The sequence below is a fragment of the Ictidomys tridecemlineatus genome, chromosome 6 (assembly GCF_052094955.1).
Source record: "Ictidomys tridecemlineatus isolate mIctTri1 chromosome 6, mIctTri1.hap1, whole genome shotgun sequence".
NCBI lineage: Eukaryota > Metazoa > Chordata > Mammalia > Rodentia > Sciuridae > Ictidomys > Ictidomys tridecemlineatus.
The window spans coordinates 121135624-121156748 of NC_135482.1; positions in this window are offsets into that span (position 1 = coordinate 121135624).

Genomic DNA, 21125 nt, shown 5'->3' on the forward strand with positions numbered 1-21125 from the left:
TATTTCAAATACTGGAAAAAAATGTTTTTTAAAGAGATTTCTAAGTACTTGGAAAATATGGATTCTTAAAGTTTACATCACAATAAATTTTGGTAAAATCAAACATTTAAATGGAAAAAGAAACAACATAAAATACTAGAAAGAAACATGGTAGATTTTCTTAGAAATTTATCATTGGGGCTCAGATCTTCATACCTCAAAGGACAGTGCATTAACTTGCTTAGGGCCTCAGAAGCAAGGTCTTTCTGACCTTCTTGATGTTTCTGTCTCTCACCTTTCTCTCTCCCCTCAAGGAAGTCATAGAAATCAGAATTCCTCTTCCCCATGATATGTGATAGATTTGAACTAGTGATTCAAGGTCACTCTCTCCCTTCATCCTCATTCTAGAGTAATTCTGTCTCCTGTTCAGATGAAGGAGTGCCACACAAAGAGGCCAAGAAGAATATGAACACACAGGCCTTGCAGAGTTCCCCCTTCCGTCCATTACCATCATCTCAGGCCTTTTGATCAGCCATATTTCTCATTCCTCATCTAAATTAGGCTTAAAAACAGTTTTGCATGGATCCCAGTGCCTTCATTTCTGGACATTCTTGTGTCATTAAAACCTCTGATTAAATAAATATGTTATGCTTCTCTCTTATTAACTAACCTCTTTTGTAATGAAGTATTGGCCATGACTGTCGGAATGTATGAGGAAAGGGATCATATCTTTCTTCTCATACATTATATTGGAGAAGATTTTCAAATACAATATTAATGATGCTAATTAGCTTCCATCATCCAAGAATTAAGAATGTTGTGGTTCTTAAATCTGCAATAATGTTAACCTTTGCTCATGCCCAATCATATTTTTGTTCCTTTGATAATTTTTTGCAATTATAATTTATGAGTCAAAGAGTGGAAGCATACACTCTGAAATAACAACAAAAAAGAGTTTGATAAATTCAAAAATAAATGTAAAAATTAAAATATATGCAGTTAAAGAACGCAGTAAAATGCATATAAGGTGGGAAATCATTTCTAACTCATAAAAATGGAACTAATTTTCTTAATATTTAAGGATGCATATGAAGTACAAATGTGTCTTAAAAATCAGAAAAAGTTTGTAAACTCACCCAGAGTGAGAAAAATATGTATTTATCTATAAAATGATATAATTTTCAACCTATCAGTTTAGCAAATGTCAGAAAGTTTACTATGATGGTTTGGGCAGTATGGGAAAGCAGGCATTCTCAAATATTGCTATTACAAATATAAATCTCTGTGCGACTAATTTCACAATATTTTTAAGATATATATTAAGATGCACATTGTCAAATTATTTTCACTAGGGACCCTCACAATGTAAATAAACAGATCTCTTTTTTTCATGTCAGTATTCACAAAAAGGCATAGCAGTTGTTTATATAGTTTTTACATTGTATTGGGTATCACAAGCAATCTAGAGAGATTTAAAATATATAGGAGAATATGCTCATATTATATTAGAATACCATACCATTTTATGTAAGGGACTTGAACATTCATTGTTTTTGGTATTTGCATGTGTCCTGGAACCAACACCCCATGAATACTGAGAGGATTATGTATATAAAACAGGGGATAAATAGATATGAGAGGATTGTGGACTGAGAATATGAAACAAAATAAACAAAATTATTTCAAGTATTTTGTTACAGCTGACTAAGCCACATACCAATTCCCTTTACCACATAACATTAAACAATTCACATTAATAAGGCTTATCCCCCATCCATTTGTATTTTTTCAAATATTTTCCAATATTAAAATATTTAATTTACAGATATCATTTGTAAACATTTGTAATTGTTCAAAGATTTTGTTGTTGTTCTTGAGGATTTGATTGGAAATAGATGAGTGTCTATTTATAAAGAATTGATATGTTAAACATATTGTCTGTCCATCAAAAAATGTGGTACCTTTCTACAGTGATAATTTTTTTTCCTTTTCATAGGTCATGAGTTTCTCCACGTGGGCCCTACTATTTCTTCTCATATTTGTTCAGAAATGTTTTGGGTTTTGTTAATTTGGTGCATGAATACTTTTATATCACATATCTGGACCGTTCATTACCAATTTCTGATAATACAGTTGATTTGTATAATTTTTAAATTGTTTAACTGTTAACTATAGAATTATAATGTTTCAATAGTACTCTGCCTCAATTCTTTGGAATTCGGAATAGGCAATCATGTCATTGGCATCACCACCAAAAACTGATGTGTAGTTCTTCCTTGTCAATATCTGTGCCTATTAAATTTTTTACTTCTCAATTTTCTTTGGTATTTTGAGAGTGATTAATATGATAATAATAACAATGTATACTTATTATTTATTTCTGATACCTTTGGGAATACATTCAGTATTCTTTTCTTAAACAATAGTTGTTTTTTTTTCCCGTTTGCCCATAACCAACATGGTTTTATAGCAAACAGCTATTAAAAATCAATCAAGTTGGGGATGTGACTCAGTGGTAGAGCACTTGCCTGTCATGCCCAAGGACCTGGGTACAATACCCAGCACCACAAAACCAAACAAATAAGAAAAAGTCATTCGAGCAAGTTCTATGCAAGGCATGGATAAATAATAATAAAGAGCCAAATAAACATGGCCCTACCTACATAGAGCACTTAGCTTAGTAGAAGGAAACATAATAAATAGGTAAAGTAATAGTTATGTAATTACAGATTTAGAAATGTGCTATAACTGTTATGCTTACAAAAAAGCAATGGAGGGTCATGCATAGATCCTATGGAGGTGAAGTGTAAAAGAAAATAGCACATGGGAAACAGGGACAAAGGGAGAAAAGAAAAACCAGCATAGGCAATATATAAGGCAGGAAAATTTTGTCAAGACTATGAAGAGGTCAGAGGAGTAAAGAAGAATATGTGAAAGGAAGAAAAGCTAAGGGAAGTTTGGAAGAGAGAGCAAGACATTGTAAGGCATGACCTGAGATGGGATTCAGTTCTAGAAAACTACAAGTTAGTGGCAGTAATTTAAATCAACTGTGATGACATTTAATCATGAAAAAGTTGACTAGGACTTATGTGTTGATCTTGAATAAGGAAAGAGGGCAGGGCAACAGAGAAGATAAGACCAGATAATGGTGACTGAAATTGCAATAGAAACATTAAATACAGACTATATGGCATAGGTTCAAAGAATATTTGGGGAATTCCATAGATAGGACTTATAAGACACTTACAAGACCTTATAAGAACATAAAGTTCATTCATGTGAGTTCTACATCATGACCTGATCAGCTCTGAAAAGTCCCACATCCAAATACCATCACATTGGGGATTAGTTTCGACATATGAATTTTGAGGGTTCATAAATATTCAGCCTACATTAGTTCATTGCTCCTTTTGTTAATCCAGTAAATCCAAACTGAGCATGTGTTCTAGTTAGGCACAACAAAATCAGCAGAATTAGACACTGTCCTCAAGAAGCTCACAGTCATGGGAGAAAAGGAGTACTAAGTGAACACTACAGCACAAAGTAGTATTAACCTTAATTTCACTTAGTGAGCCCAGAGCAGGGAGTGAATAAATGTAGAAGACTTCAGAAATTAAGCAAAATGTAGTCTAAATAAATGGAAAGAAAAAGGTGGGTATTCCAAGCAAAACGAGCATGCTAGGAAAAGGAGCAAAAGTATTGACAAATAGAGGTTGTTGTGGCTTGGGTACACAATGTTTTAGTCAGCATTGAATTACTGTTACCAAATACTCAGCGAGAACAATTTATTTACTTATTTGTTTAATTAATTTATATAGGACAGCAGAATGCATTACCATTCTTATTACACATATAGAGCACCTTTTTTATATCTCTGGTTGTATACAAAGTTTATTCACATCAATTCGTATCTTCATACTTAAACTTGGAATAACAGCAATCATCACATTCTACCACCATTAATAACCTCATGGCCCCTCCCTTCAACTCCAACCCCTCTGCCCTATCTAGAGTTCATCTATTCCTTCCATGCTCCCTCTCCCTATCTCACTATGAATTAGCCTCCTTATATCAAATAAAATATTCAGCACTTGGTTTTTTGGGATTGACTAAATTCACTTAGCATTATATTCTCTAAATCCATCCATTTACCTGAAAATGCCATGATTTTATTATCTTTTGTTGCTGAGTAATATTCCACTGTGTACAATGCCACATTTTTTTTATCCATTCATCTATTGAAGGGCATCTAGGTAGGTTCCACAGTTTAGCTATTGTGCTGCTATAAACATTGATGTGGCTGTGTCCCTTTAGTATGCTGTTTGTAAGTCCTTTGGGTATAGACTAAGAGAGGGATAACTGGATCAAATGGTAGTCCCATTTCCAATTTTCTAAGAAATTTCCATACTGCTTTCCATATTGGATGCACCAGTTTAGAGCCCCACCAGCAAAGTATGAGTGTACCTTTTTCCCTACATCCTGGCCAACACTTATTGTTGTTTGTATGCATAACAGCTGCCATTCTGACTGAAATGAGATGAAATCTTAGAGTGGTTTGATTTGCATTTGTCTAATTGCTAGAGATGATGAGCATTTTTTCATATATTTGTTGATTGGTTGTATATCCTCTTCTGAGAAGTGTCTGTTCAGGTCCTTGGCCCATTTATTGATTGGGTTATTTGTTTTTTTGGTGCTTAACTTTTTAAGTTGTTTATATACCCTAGAGATTAGTACTCTATCTGAGGTGTGAGGGGTAAAGCTTCGCTCCCAAGATGTAGGCTCTCTATTCATCTAACAGATTGTTTCTTTTGCTGAAAAGAATCCTTTTAGTTTGAGTCCATCCCATTTATTAATTTGTGATTTTAATTCTTGCACCACAGGAAGTTGGGGCCTAACCCCACATGATGGAGATTAGGGCCTACTTTTTCTTCTATTAGATGCAAGGTCTCTGGTTTTATTCCTAGGCCCTTAATCAATTTTGAGTTGAATTTTGTGCATGGTGAGAGATAGGAGTTTAATTTCATTTTATTGCATATGAATTTCCAGTTTTCCCAGCACCATTTGTTGAAGAGGCTATCTTTTCTCCAATGCATGCTCTTGGTACCTTTGTCGAATATAAGATAATAGTAGTTTTGTGGGTTAGCCTCTGTGTCCTCTATTCTGTACCATTGGTCTACCAGTCTGTTTTGGTGCCAATACCATGCTGTTTTTGTCACCATTGCTCTATAGTATAGTTTAAGGTCTGGTACAGTGATGTCACCTGCTTCATCTCCCTGCTAAGGATTGCTTTAGCTATTCTGGGTCTCTTATTTTTTCAGATGAATTTCAAGATTGCTTTTTCTATTTCAGTGAGGAATGTCATTGGAATTTTGATTGGAATTTCATTAAATCTGTATAGTGCTTTTGGCAGTACGGTCATTTTGATAATATTAATTCTGCCTATCCAAGAGCAAGGTAGATCTTTCCATCTTCTAAGGTCTTCTTTGATTTCTTTCTTTAGGGTTATGCAATTTTCATTATATAGATCTTTCACCTCTTTTTAAGTTGATTCCCACATATCTTATTTTTTGATCTTTTTTTTTGAGGCTACTGAAAATGAGGTAGTTTTCCTCATTTCCCTTTCTGAGGATCTGTCACTGATATACAGAAATGCCTTTGATTTATGGGTACTGATTTTTTATCCTGCTACTTTGCTGAATTCATTTACTAGTTCTAGAAGTTTTCTGGTGCTTTTAGGATCTTCCAGGTATAGAATCATATTATCAATAAATAGTGCCAATTTAAGGTCTTCTTTTCCTATGTATATCCCTTTAATTTTTTTTTCTTTGTTTAATTTCCCTGGCCAGTGTTTCAAAAACTATGTTAAATAGAAGTGGTGAAAGAGGGCATCCCTATCTTGTTCCAGTTTTTATAGGGAATGCTTTCAATTTTTCTCCATTTAGAATGATGCTGGCCTGGGGTTTAGCACAGATAGCCTTTATGATCTTGAAATATGTTCTTGTTATCCCTAGTTTTTCTAGTGTTTTCAGTAAGAACAATTTAAAGGAGGGAAAGTTTATTTGGGGCTCACGGTTTTGGAGATGTCAGCTCATAAAGAGCTGAGCCCAAGGTGAGGCAGTATATCAGGGCCAAAGAGTAAGGACAGTGAACATAGCTCACCTCATCACTGTCAGGAAACAGAGATCAAGGTAGAAGCAGACAGGGGTCACAGGAAAGATGTCCCATTCCAGTGCACACACTCTGTGACCAAGCTTCTCCACCCATGCCCTACCTTACACCAAGTAAGTCCATTTTAAGATGAAATACCTAGGTTACCGCTCTCCTGATCCCATCATTTAACCTCTCAATATTCCTGCGTTAACAGGAGCTTTGGAGGAATATGTGTTATGGTTTGTACATGAAGTGTGCCCCTACACCTCCCATGTCAATGAAGGAAATGTTTAGATATGAGATCTGTAAGCTAATTTGAATGGATTACTGACTTCCAATTGTGGGTAGGTAAGCTGCAGCTGCAGGAAGTGGGTCACTGGGGAGTGCCTTGGGGATAGTAGGTTCCATCCCTTGCCCCTTCTACTATCTGCCGACTGGCTACTCTGAGTTGAAAAGCTTTCTTCTGCCCTACCCTTCTGTGATGCTACACCTCACCTCAGACCAAGAGGAATGCATGCAGTCTGTGACCGTGGATTGAACCTCTGACACCTTGAACCCAAAATAAACTTTTCTTGCTCTATGTTGTTCTTGTCATGTATTTTGGTCACAGTGATGCAAAACTGACTAACAGGTTTTTTTTTTTTTTTTATGAATGACTAGTTGCAAGCACTGCTGGGATTGAAGGCAAAAAGAAATGGGAATTTGAATGAAGAAGAGAACCATGGAAAAGATTTGAGCCAGAGTGTGAAGTACTTGGTGACGGACTTGCTGAGAGTAACGAGAATACTAGAAGACTTGTTTTGCTTTGCTCTAAACCACAGGGGTGATAATATCTGACGTGAAAATATCTCTTTGCTGCAGTGGGGAGGACGCGCCATCTTTGCTCTAGTCAAGAATGGTCACTATGTGTTGTGTGATGACATGGTTTGCCATATCATTGCTCAGGACTATTTATCAGGTGTACTAGCATTACCTGTTATTTATCCTTCTAAAGGCATATGGAAACAATTTAAGATACCATCTTTTTCATTATCCCTAAAGAATGTGGGTAATAAAGCAATACTTAGTGGTGGAACCTACTGAAACACATGCAAACTGAATCTCAATTCTTCAGTTTCATTCATTTCCATCTGGTCAGAGGAAAGTGCTAAATGATAACTCTACAGTTTTTATTTCAGGAACTCTGTATATTTAACAATGTTGTTTTATATAACCAGAATTAAACAGTCATTTTTCATATTTAGAAGCAATGTTATCATCCCAGCAATTACTTACAGTGGAATTTTAGTAATTATTCATCTTCCTTAATTATCCTATATACAGCCCCTATTGCTCAGTCAGAAAAGGAAATTAGTGATGCTGGTGAGTGAAAGGTGGTAGAGATAGGAGATCCATGGAAGGAAGAAATCAACTCATATAAATTCTAATTTTTAAAAGCTAGCCAACCTTAAGCCTTGTCTGCTTATCTACTGCCTAGGCATGTATTGTTCTACATCCTTGACATGCTTTATTTCACTTATCCCAACAACTCTAGGGAGTTGCTACTATTATTCCCACTTTACTAATAGAGTTTCTGAGTAACTTAAATCCTTGTTATTAACAACTACATCATGAGTATTAATTTTGTATCCTGCTACAAGTTTTCTGTTGGACTTCCTGGGACTTCTAAATATATAATCATGTCATTGGCAAACAAAGATAGATTTTGCTCTTCTTTTCCTAATTGTATCCTTTTCTTTTTTTTGTCTAATTGTATTTTTTAAATATATTTTACCTGTCAGTGGAACTTTATTTTATTTATTGATATGCGGTGATGAGAATTGAACCCAGAGCCTGACACATGCTAGGAAGCGCCCTACCACTGATCCACCACCCCAGCCCCTGCCTAATTGCTTTTGCTAGAGATTCGGGACTACGTTGAATGGAAGTGGTAAAAGTGAGCGTCCCTATCTTGTTCCTATTTTTAAAATAAATGCTCTTATTATTTCTCTGTGTAGAATGTTTTTGGCCTTGGGTTTGTCATATATAGCTTTTACAATGTTGAGGTATGTTCCTTCATAATTCAGGTGCATTCTTATACTCCAATGATGAATCAGCTAAAAGAGAAATTAGAAAAATCATCCCATTAACAGTAGCCAAAAAACAACAAAACAAAACAAAACAAAAACGTCAGAAATCAATCTAATAAAAGAGGTGAAAGACCTCTATAATGAAAACTACTAAAGAAAGAAATTGAGGAAGACCTTAGAAGATGGAAAGACCTCCCATATTCTTGGATAGGCAGTATTCATATTGTCAAATGGCCATATTACCAAAAGCACTGTGCAGATCCAACACAATTCCCATCAAAATTCCACAGACATTCTTCATGGAAATAGAAAGAGTAGTCATGAAATTCATTTGGAAAAAAAATGAGAGAACCAGAATAGCCAAAACAATCCTTAGAGAGAAAAAGCAGAGCAGGAGGCATTGTTACACCAGAATTTAAATTATACTACAGAGGTATAGTAACAAAAACAGCATAGTATGGGCACCAAAACAGACAAGAAGGCACAGAATAGAAGATACCACCAAAATTACAGTTGTCTCCTACTAGAAAAAGTCACCAGAAACACACACAGGAGAAATGATAGCCTCTTCAACAAATGGTGCTGGTAAAATTAGAAATCCATTTAATTTAATCCTCATCTCTCACCCTACCCAAAACTCAAAGTAGACCAAGGACTTAGACCAGAAACCCGGCACCCACTAAAAGAAAATGCAGGCCCAAAATTTCAACACATCTGCTTAGGAAATAACCTCCTTAACCAGCCTCCTAACCTGCAAGAAGTAGAATCAAGAATTCATAAATGGGAGTGTATCAAACTAAAAGGCTTCTTCACAACAAAGGAAACAATCAAAAGTGTGAAGTGAAAATCTACAGAATGGGAGAAAAGCTTTTCCATTTTCACCTCAGAGCATTAATTTCAATATATAAAGAACTCAAAAAAAAAAACCACACACACACACACACACACACACACACACAAAGCAAATAACCCAATCAAAAAAAAAGGAAAAAGGAACTGAACAGGAACTTCACAGAAGAAGAAATATGATCAGTCACAAATATATGAAAAAATGTTCAACATTTATAGCAATTAGAGAAATGCAAATCAAAGTACTCTGAAATTTCATCTCACTCCAGTCAGAATGACTATTTATCAAGAATACAAGTAACTCTAAATGTTGATGAGGACATGGGGAAAAAAGGTGCACTCATACATTGCTGGTGGGTCTGCAATTTGGTGCAACAACTCTGGAAAACAGTATGGAGACTCCTCAAAATACTAGAAATAGAATCACCATTTGACTCAGATATCCCACTTCTCAATATGTATCCAAAGACATATGTAAAATCAACATACTATGGTGACACAGCCACATCCATGTTTTCAGCAGTTCAATTCACAATAGCTAATCTATGAAACTAAACTGGGTGCCTTTCAACAGATGAATGGATAAAGAAAAAGTGGTATATATACAACTTAGCCATTAAGAAGAATGACCTCATGACATTTGCCAGTAAATGGATAGAACTGGAGACAATCATGCTGTCCACAAAAGCCAAAGGTCCAATGTTTTCACTGATATGTGGATACTAGCTCACAATGTGGTAGGGAGTCACACGAGAATAGAGGTTCAGTACAATGGAGAATGGAGGAGAGAGAAAAAAAGGAAGACTATGGAATGAATCTGACATAATTTTCCTATGTACATATATGAAAGCATCACATTGGATCTCACCACCATTTACGACCACAAAAATAGGATTCTACTAGAATATATGTATCCCATGATTGTACAGTTATGTCAGAATGGATTTTGCTGTCATGTATAACTAAAAAGAAGCAATAATAATAATAAAAATAAACAACCACCACATTATAACTGTGTAACTCCATACATAGCATGGAACTCTAGGTCTCCTTGACATACCAGTAGAGTTGAGATCAAGCTAAGAGAAAATTCCTAAAATTCCATTCCGTTCAACCACCATGGATTACTACTTCATCATTTTCACTCAAAAGGTGATCCTTACCACTTTTCTACATGTCATCCCTAAAAGCCATGACACCACTTGTAAAAGACGATGACTATATTTTTAACTCAAATAAGTAAAAATAAGCAACAAAGGTAACTCAAGTCACAGGGTAAGATTCAATAAATCATAGGCACCTTGTAAACTGTGCACTCCTTGGTGTTCTGGAATCTTTAATACAACTGAAGAATGTATTGGATAAAATATTCCAGGCTGAGGAATATGATGATTACCTAAGGAGAGGAGCCCTGCCAGGTAAACTCTGGATTTAGTCATAATCTCTCATACTAAAAGGAAAGCTCTAAGTCACTGTGAAGAACCTCTGTTATTCCAAAAGTACTCTCAAAGGAAGCCCCGCTTTGAAAAAGGCTTTCTGCAGTTATATTTTATCTGCCTTTTATTATGCGGACTTTGCTTATTTGCTAAGTATTAAAAGGAAACTTCAAACCCTCTAATAGCTGTTATAACTAGGACTATCATGCCAGTAGCATGGCTAAATTTAGATTCAGTAGCTGCTCATGGTGCTTTTTTTTCCAAACTCAGTAAGTTTTTTAAATTATTCCTTTCTTCAGTAAGTTTCAGAGAATGTGCAACTGCATGTAGCCTTGGGTAGACAAAATAATCTTGTTTAATTTAATAATATACCTAATTTAATAAAAATAGAATGACATGTTGAAAAGCTAAAGAGTTTAAAATTTTTCCATTTATTGAAAAAAGAATAATAATAAGGACCACATTGAGTTACTAAAATCCAAGTAAATAAATAAAAATCTAACCTGGTTCATCAGCCAGGTCAGTTTGTTCTCTCCACTCATTTACTGATCAATGGTCACTGGCTGATTATCTGTTGTGTTCTATGTGGAAGGTCCCAGAGTTTGATTAAGGCATAAAGCACCAGGCAATATGAGTCCCATGACAGAACTGTGCTCACATGGTGGGTGGAGGCAAAATTTCTTCCTCCTATACAGATGGTGGAGAGAAGACCATCCAAGTTCAGGTTGAAGCACAGTAATTGGCCTGAAAATATGAAAGTTAGTGGGAAGTTAGAAGGTCAAGAGCAAAAAAGGAAGAAATATCTCAGAGGCTTCCCAGGCAAGGTGAAGACTGAACATGGAAAGAGAGTGACAAAAGTAAGGTTTGTTCCAACAACTTACAACATGGGATCCATCAGAAAGGAGGCCTATGTTTAGGGGACAGGCAGAAAGGTTATGCTAAGAGATAAAAACTGACGTGATACATAACAAACACCTGCTGGTCATGCAATGAGAGTAATACATTACAACAAAGGGGGTGGAAAGCTACCACAGAACTTGAGCAACAGAATGATTTTTATCAAATTTTGTTTTTTATTATCATCTCTTTGATGGCCAGAGATAAGGTTGATCTGGGGGGGAAGGGGAGAGCAGATAGAGAGGTAAAAGGAGTATGTGAAATCTTTCATGCCTCAAAAATCAGTGATGAAGGGAATGAAGAAGGCGGTGTATGTTTAAAAACATATTTATGAAGCAAAATGAATGAAAAAGAATAAATTGATGGTGTTTATTGCATTCATTTAAATAGATGTTTTTTAAAATGACGACTTAAGATAGACTTTGGGTAAATTTTCACATTTTCGGATAGTCTGAATGTTATTTCATTGCACCTGTCTCACCTTCTTTTACTACTGCAGTACACTCAGGAAAAATCCACAATCACTCACACACACACACACACACATACACACACACACACACATACACACACACACACACACACACACATACACACACACACACACACACTTACCCCTTTACCAAAAGATATTCAGAAAAGAATAGAAAGGTTTTCATCATTGGTTCCCAGTCTGGCAAGTTGTCAAAAAATCTAGATGTTCTAGCTCTACTCCCAAAGGTTCTGAGTCAATCCCTCTAAGGTAGTTCTCCACCATAAAACCAGTGTGATGTTCAACATATTGAAGGAAACTGGTGCTAGCATACCACAGAAAGAACATATGGCTGACACTAAGAAGCTACGCCCACAGGGACCCTCCACCACCAAGACAGGCAACCTTTAGTTATGAAGCTGTGGTGAGGGCCAGCCAATGTAATTCCTGAGAAGAGAAAGTGAGACATCTAGCTGTGCAGAAGACAGCAGCTAGTTACCAATTAGCATGGGAGGATAGTGATTGGTAGCTCTGCTGCACCTGTGAATGTGACCTGATTACCTTCTCTCAGCACATCTGTGGGACAAGAAAGGCCCAGGTAACAGTGAAATAAATCAACATTGACATACATTGAGGCAGGTTGAACAACCCCTCCCTGAGAGAGAGAGAGTATAGTATTATTTCCAAGAGTATGCACAGGGAATATGTGCAGGTATTCTAGAAGATTCTGGCTTCTCTCCACTAAACTCCACCTGCCACCAATCCTCCAGAGTCTGGTTAGGGTCCCTGGCTCTCTGAACACTTGCCCCTGGAGAGTGGACACATGCCTTGTAGGCCCCACAAATATGTCCAGTGTCCTGAAAACGTCTAATTCTACCTGAAAGATAGAAACCATGCATTTCAGGCTAGGGCCAGCAAAGAGACTCAGTTGTGTTTTGAGTTCAGGGAGCTGGTGTGAGCAGGGGTAGTCTGAAACAGGAAAGCAGGTACCACAGTGAGATGGCAAGTAGGCTGGGAGGCTCTTCCAGTTAGGAGGAAGCGGGTGATTCATTCCCGCAGCTGCTCCTTGACCTGGGTTCACCTCCAGGCTGGTTCAGTGGGCAGAGACCCTGACTCAGAGAGATTCCATTTTAGGGTTTATTTAGCCTTGGGTTGCCACAGCTTCTGCAAATGATGCTGTTAGTACTTGACAGTCACAACCTGAAATTTTCTAAATGTTCATTGTTTGTCTAAGTGTCTCTCCAACTTTTGCTATATTTTTATGACTATCACCACAACACCACTGTGTACTCAAAAAAAGTCAGGGATGACTTTTTAAACAAGCTTCACTTTGAAAATTATCCTCCTTTCTTTTGTGAGAGTGTATGTATTTCACTGTAGGTGTAAAGCAATGTTGGTGTACTTGCTATAGGGGCCAGGCATTCTAGCCCCTTGCCACCACCTCACTTCGTCTTTGCATCTTTGCCCCGTTGGGAATACCCACTTTTCTGCTGAGTACCTTCTGTAAGTTCATTTGTCTTTTTTTTTTAAATATTGTATTCAGAATAATTAGATTTACAAAATTTTTCAGAGGTAGTACAAAGAGTTCTCGCATGCCGTATGCCCAATTTTCCCCACTGTTAACGTCTTATGTCACTATGGTGTTTTTGTAAGGTCTGTCTGAAAAATCAATATAGATCATTATTATTGAATTCTATATAGCATATCCAAATTCCTTGGTTTTAACCTAGTTTTTTATTGTTGTTGTTCAAGTATCCTATCCAGGACATCACATGACATTTAGTCTTCTTTGCGCTATGACACTTGCTAGGACTTTTCATGTTTTGGGTGACCTGGAATAGTTTTAAGGAATAGTGGTTAAGTAGCTTGTGATTTGTCTCTCACTTTTGTTTTGTGTGGTGGTTTTTGCATAATGAGACTGGAGTTTGGAGTTTCGGGGAGGAAGAGCACAGAGGTGAAGTGCCTTTTTCACCACATCCTATCACCACATCATAGGAAGGATACTCTTAGTATTAACATGGCCATTCCTGTTGCTGTTGATCACTTGGCAGGAGAAACATTCCCCAGGCTTCCCACTGTAAGGTTACTTTCCCCACCTTCCCACACCATACTCCTCCACAAAAAAATGGTGCTTTGTGCAGCTCACCCCTGAAGAATGAGAAATTATGCTTCACCTCCTGGATGGTAACATATTTAAATAAGTTACAGAGCATGAACCTATTCTCACCCATTTATTTGTTTATTCAGTTAATCATTAATTTTTACAACATAGACACATGGGCACTTATTTTATGCTCTGTTAGATTTTATTTGCTCAAATTATTCTGAATTTGGTCATTATAATTCTTTTAGTTGACCGCTATGCTTCTTGGATATAATTCCTGTAATTGTCTCGTGGGTCATTTGTTTGTTTGTTTGTTTGTTTGTTTGTTTTTAAGCACTTCCTTATTTACTGACACTGAAAATTGCCCTAGACTCATCCCCCTTTTTTTTCTGACTCAGAATCACCTCTTTCTGCAAGGAGCTTATGCTGTTTCATGGGAGAATGGTATCAGACACCAGAACTGGGTGCTGGGTGTGCTAAATGCTCCTGGGGCATTATTGTTTCTAGACACTCTCAGCTGACAGAGCAAGGGAATATATATTTACATATAAGATATAAATGTATAGGCATATATATTTTCAGGGTTGCTCTTTATCACATTGGATGTCCTTAATGACTCAAATATTCTCTCTCTTGAGGAGAACGGCATACAGCAAGACAGAAAGCATAGGTGCCAATAAACTTCAAACTTAAATGTTTAAATATATCCCCAAATGGAAACCCACAGAGTTTTGCAATGCAAATTGTAAAAGTCCTCAGTGGTTTCATGCACTGAAACATTTAAACTTAAAATTTTGCATAAGTGGCACATCCCCAAGAAGAATGTAACTTATGAACCTAAGGTTTAGAGTCTAGAAGACCTGAAGAAGCTGGAGCCTGGGCTTCTCGGGCTCATCCTGGGTCCCATGTTTTTCTGCAAAACTTCCCCAGCAATAGATGGACTGAAGGTGTGCAATTGCCTACATTTCACAATCCTATTCTTCAGTTTGCATTGCAAAACACCAAAAAACATTTATTTTCTAATGAAGGACCAAAATGTTTTCTTTTTAAAAGATGGACTCAGTTGTTTTCTCAATTTTTAAAGTTGTCTAAATGGAGGCAAGAGCAACTCTCACAGGCTTTCCATTTTGTTTGGGATAGTAGTAAAGAACAACTTATTGACTAGGGCCTTTATTTTTAATTAATTAATTATTTATTTGGCAGTGCTGGGAATTGCACTTAGGGCCTTGTGCTTGCTAGGCAAGGGCTCTACCACTAAGCTACAACACAGGCCTGACCCAGAGACTTTAAAGGAGACTCCAAACTGAAGCAATTGAACATGTTTTATAAAGTTGACTTGTTTCACAATTAAACCACTTGTCCCCTTGTAGCCCTTTGCAGAAGCTTGCAGTTCCAGCAAATAGCTTTATGACTTTACTCTGGAGTTCCTTGGACAGATTCTGTTTTCTATGCCATGGAGCTACCAGTTACCATATAATACATTGCTATATTCCCTAGTTGCAGCAGTCAAGATGTGGGGCTTTGGAGAAAATCCAACTCTGTATGCTTTTATGACACTAATCCAAATATGTGCTTATTTAAGGGCACAGTTGTGCAACCTATGTGCCCTGAGGCTCCCTGGACAATTGCGGTTGTCTAAAAATGGTCTGATTCTCCTGCACTTCTCACTGGCCAGCTGGGCGACAGAGTTCATTTGGCTCATTACTGTCCTCTTTCCCACCCAGTCTGTAGCCTTTCTTGGGGCCTGGTTGCAGCTGCAGAGGTTTTGTCTGCAGTGCCCTCCCTCAAAATAGTTGTCTTTGTTGTGACTAAGATATTTAAATCTTCCTTCAGTAGCACCTTTACTTGATTGACTGATGGGTCTGTAAGTTATTTTTGTATCTGGGTTATTTCTATTTCTGATGTAAGTTGCTAGAGGCTGCATAATTGCTCGACCCACTCTTTTTATTTGATAATCTACGTTTTAAAAGTAGACTGCTTTATTGTAAAGTCTGCACTTTTTTTCAGAAATATTGATGGTCAGAACCCAAAACTGGGCGTTCCCTCAAGCATTAAATTACATTCCTTGGAGACCTAACATGTCAACATCTTTGTGTCTGAGGATTTCAGGGACTCTTTTTTAATGTTTTTACTTTTTGATTCTTTTTCTGGAAGATAAAAAAAAAATTCCCCCCAAATCTTAAGTTCTTTTAGTAAATCCTTCAGTGAGAGTCCCACAAAAGATGAAGGGATGTTATATATCCATAAAAATGTTGAGAAAATTTATTTAATTATTATATTGAATGAAGTGAGTGGATATCTCAATGACTAGAGTTTGATTAATTGGGCTATGCACAATATATAAAAATTTAATTAGATGACATCTTAGACTTAAACCATGTGCAGAAAGAATGGCAAGAGATTTCAGAGAGAAATGACTATAGACATAATAAAGAAATTCTTTGACAAATCTGTCAAAGTTTTCTTATGCAGCTTTCACATATAATGAAAATTATATCTATTTCTTTGTTTTTAACGTCAAATGTTTATTTTAAATTTAAGTAGCTCTATAGCCTTATTTAGACATTTTAAAATCTAATTAGAGAAGATTATGATCTAAACATTATTAAAATGCATGAATAGACTAAGAACAATAATAGTATTAAAATTTCTAGTGACAAGACAATCATTAAACATGAATGCTTAAATATTTACACTTTGAAAGCAGGGTGGTTTTAATAAACAAATGCAAAAGTTAGAATTTGATAATGAATATGATATACATTCATAAAGACAAAATTGAGGATTTCTACAAAAAAAAAGTATTTTATCATTCTACCTATCAAAAGTCATACGATCAAAGGAGGATTAAATGTTTGGAAGAAAAATTATTTACCAAGATAGAAATTGAATCTTATTTAAAATGTTTATGTACTTAAACCCATTTTAACAATTTTCCTTCAACCTGTGTATCACTCATATCAAATTGCCTGCATACCAAGGGTATGAAGCAAACGCAATAAAGTATTATGGAAAAATTAGAATACAAATGAATTTTGTTTGGCTTTAATCTTACATAGTTTATTTACATATCATTTATTCAGATTTGATAAATGTAGTAAAATTCTATGTCAATATGTATTGAAAAACTCACTTCAGCTTGGCAACTCTCCATTGATTTATGCCAGGCTATGTGCATTAAGAATAGGGAAATTAGGCATAATATTTCATTGTCTTGCCCAGTTCCCTCTTCAAAAGGTATGAGAAACCACACTATTTTTAAAATAAGCTGTTTTTTTCTTTTCCCAGTATAGACCTGTTGTAGTTCACAAAATAGTTGCAAATGCACTAGAATGAATTCCTGTGTACACCACACCCAGTTTCCCTTACTACTGACATTGTGTGTTACGATTTTATGCTATTCATACATTATTATTATCTAAAGTCATGCTTTATTAAGGCTGTCTTAGTTTTTGCCTAATGTTGTTTTCTGTTTCAGAACCCCTTTCAGGATACCAAATTGTATATAGTTACATTTCTCTATAGGTTTTGCTAAAATGTGACAGTTTCTTAGGCATTTCTTAGTTTTGGTGAGTTTGACAGTTTTGAGGAGTACTGGTCAGATATATTGTGCTATGGCTCTCTATTGGGTTGCCTTTCTCATGAAAGGACTGGATTCCTGTACTTTGGGGAAGATCAAAGAGGTGAATTGCAATTCTCATCACATAATATCAAGAATACATACTGCATCTGGGCTCAGTGACCTGTAATCCCAGCTACTCAGGAGGTAGAGGCAGGAGGATTGTAAGTTCAAAGCTGGTCTTAACAATTTAGCAAGTCACTTTCTTGAAAAATAAAAAATGTAACTCAGATGTAGAGTATACCTGAGTTCAATCCCCAGTACGAAAAAATATTAAATGAATAAAAGAGTGCATGCTACCAAAATGGGTAGTCACTTTTGATGTTGGCCAGGATAAGCTAACTGATGTACTCTTTGTCATTTTTTTCCACTGCAAAGTTACTTTTTTCCCTATTTCCATACCATATTGTTTCAAAACATATCACTCTGCACAGCACACATTAAAAGGATATGACAATAACCTTTACCTCCTCAAGCAGAGTATCTGCATGAAGTACTTTGAATTCTTCTGCCTGGACTATTTGTGTGACTCTCCCACTTATTTATCATTTATTTATATGAACATGAACTTATAAATATTTATTTTATACTTTGATTTATAATGCTATACTATTTTATTCATGTGTTGCTCAAATTAGTACCAAAATATTTTATTTCATTCTATTTCATAGCTGTTGATATGTTCTTATTTGTTGGTTACAATCCATTTCCGTAATCTTAACCATTATGTTCTAAAGACAATTAAAGAATCTAATTATAAATCATTGTGTATTTGGTTATAACTGTCTTCTGAAACTACCCATATTAACATATGGAAATTACAAGATCAATTAGAGACACAATTTTCTTATGTTTGAATTTCTACCAACAACATTTAAGCATTATACACTTTTAAGTTACAACTAGCCCTCAATGTACTTTATCATTGATTTTGTGTTATTCTAGAAGTTTTTATCTGCAGCTTATTTAGACGAGTAAAATTCGTAAGCCTTGTTTATCTTGTGTCTACTAATTTTGGTAGTATGTACTCTTTTATTCATTTAATATTTTTGGTACTGTGGATTGAACTCAAGTTAAACTGATAGGTATATCTTTCTAAACAGATCTCTATGTTAGATAGTAAAAGAGTGGTAGAAATTAAGAAAAAGTCCACTTTCAGGTATAACAGGGTATCTTGGATGAAGACCTCTATTCTTTTAAAGAAAAACAAAACTTGAAAAATTGAATAAAATACGCATCAATAAATCTGTTTAAAGTCTTTGAAGAGCTACTGAATCACAGATGACTAGGGGATTAAGATGCCACAGATGGAACACACTTGGGTGACCATGATCCTCCAATATATTTACTATACTTTCATCACTATTTTAGAATGTCCTCTTTCTACTTATAAAATAATGCTTAGTATCAACAATATGCCTATTCTGCCAGCAGCAGCAGCCTTGCTTACCTTGTGTCTACCACATGTCTTAATCTACTCAAAAGAAAGAAGTCAAACTACAAGGTTTTTTTTTGGGGGGGGGGCATAGGACTGTCATAGAGGATGAAGTAATGGGCTGAGTGAAGCTGGAGAAACCAATTTGGAAACTTGAAGGGCCAATATGTTAGGAAGAAGGATGGTAAGAAACTAAGACTACTACAGCTTTTTAAAATACATTCTAATTTTTGAAGCAGTTTTAGGTTCACAGAAAAATTGACAGAAAGTACAGAGATTTCCCAGCACAGTCATGCATTGCATATGACGTTTTAGTCCATAACAACTTCATATGTGATGATTGTCCCATGAGATTGCAGTGGAGTTGAAAACTCTGTAGCCATCAAAATCATGGCATAACACATTGTTTGTGATGCTGGTACAAACAAACCTATTGCCCCGCCTATGGTAGAAGAGAATAGTCTATACAATTATGTCCACTACAACATCTTTGATCATAAGTGGCTATGGTACTGGTTTATGTATTTACTATACTATATTTTCATCATTACTTAAGAGTATACTCATACTTATAGAAAAATGCTTACTGTAAGTAGTATGCCTATTTTTCTGGCAGCAGCCTATGTATCTTGTATATACCACATCTCTTGGTGACAAGAGGCCACACTGAGCATAAACCTATGCCATGTAGATTCCTGTGAGATTCATACACAATGACAGAAAGGACTAAAAAATGCATCAAAAACCAAAAATTCAAGATATAAATTCTGAAAATGTTTTCAAACTGGTTTATAATACCAATTGACAAATTGACAAAGCACAAGAAACCTACACAGAATAAACACACACACACACACACACACACACACACAAGATACACTGAGAAGACAGGATTACTAAAAGGTACTGAATTTTAGTAATGGTGTCAAATGACAAAGTGAAAAACAATCAAAACAAAACAAATATAAAACCTCTTAAAACAGTCAGAAAAAAAAGACACAACTTCTTTTAAGAAGCAAATAATGACTGCATAAAGATGTTCCTCTCAGCATTTAAAATAAGTATCTTTAACAGATAAAACAAAATAATTTGTAATCTAGAATTATGTATCTATCAAAAAATTCATTCAGTGATGGAGTTAAATAATGACCTTTTCAGACAAAGCAAATATGAAGTTACTAGACTGACACTCAACTGTTGAACTGAGTTCTTTATCATCATCATCATCATCATCATCATCATCATCATCATCATCTCTTTATGCTTATACATAGCTGGGTTCTTCCTGACAAACTCACACATGCATGGAAATCAATTTCAGCTCCTGATTCTCTCCTTTTCTTTTCCATCCTCCCTCCTCTTTCTCATTCTTTTTCCTCTACTGTACTAGACTTCCTTTCACTTCTCAATTAATTTGTTTTTGAATGGTTCCTTATGTAATTGTATCCTCCTTCCCCTTTCCTTTATTGCATCTAGCTTCCACATATGAGAGAAAACATGAACTGAGTTCTTTAAGAAGAAGAAAAATTAATTGAAACAAGAAAATACAAGAAAGAATTAAAGTAAGTATAAGGGAAATACAAACATTTGCCCAACAAAACAATAATAAAATGATAAGGTCTTCTAGCGTATAAACTAATATAAGCTGAAATGTAAAACATAATACAAAAGCAACAGAGGAAAGTAAAAGGGTTTTAAGTCCTATCAGGTGGTTAAAAAAAAGAGAGAGATGGCTACACCATGTTTATGGAGATATTAATCTTCAAGAATAACAAGTAACCACTTAATAGAAGGGAAAAGAAAAACTAATTGTTGAGTCAACAAAGAAAAGCAAGAAATGTGAAATGTAAAAATGTATATGTAAACCCAAGTATATCAGCAATTAGATTAAAATCTAGTAGACTAAATATTACAAGTCCAATTTTCTTAGAGTTGATGAGAAACACAAAATCTAACTATATTTACTTGTAGTAGAACCACTGTAACAAAAACACACAAAAGTTTAAAAGTAAAAACAATGGAAAAAGAGTGTACTACTACCTAAGGAAAGCTAGTGGACCAATGTTAGTAAAATCAGGCACAGTAGACTATATCAGTCAGTTCTCCATCACTCTA